The sequence below is a fragment of the Wasmannia auropunctata genome, unplaced genomic scaffold (assembly GCF_000956235.1).
Source record: "Wasmannia auropunctata unplaced genomic scaffold, wasmannia.A_1.0 LD336064.1, whole genome shotgun sequence".
Taxonomy (NCBI): domain Eukaryota; kingdom Metazoa; phylum Arthropoda; class Insecta; order Hymenoptera; family Formicidae; genus Wasmannia; species Wasmannia auropunctata.
The window spans coordinates 1,372,246-1,372,765 of NW_012026826.1; positions in this window are offsets into that span (position 1 = coordinate 1,372,246).

Here is a 520-nt window from a genome sequence, read left to right on the forward strand (position 1 = left end):
CAATAGCATGGATAACATTAATTAATGGACTTAATTGCATAATTTCCAAAGCTTTTATTGGATCCTTATAAAGGTAATCTTTTTCTTTAATTTCATGTTTGGGAACCCGTAAAACATTTGCATCAAATAAATGCGGAGATTCTATATTATCATCACTCTACATTAACTTCTCTGCCATTTCAATTCTATATTTCATTACATCTTTTTCTCGTAATTCATTCACAACAGCTTGTCTAATAGGATTTCTTAAATATCGTTATCCACAACGTTCTTCTCCTTCGATAAATTTACATTTTATTTCCGTTGTCAGTTCTTTTGTATTATTTATTGAATTTTATTAATGAGCCACATTTGCAAGTACCATACGCATATCCTGATTCTCCATTGCTAACTAATTTATGTCGTTTAAAATTAAAACCGCAAGACAATTTTGCACTTTCCCAAATTTTTTCAGTAAATACATGCTGCCACGTACCAGGTTGCAAAACTGTATATTGACGCGTTGAAGCAGGACGACCTT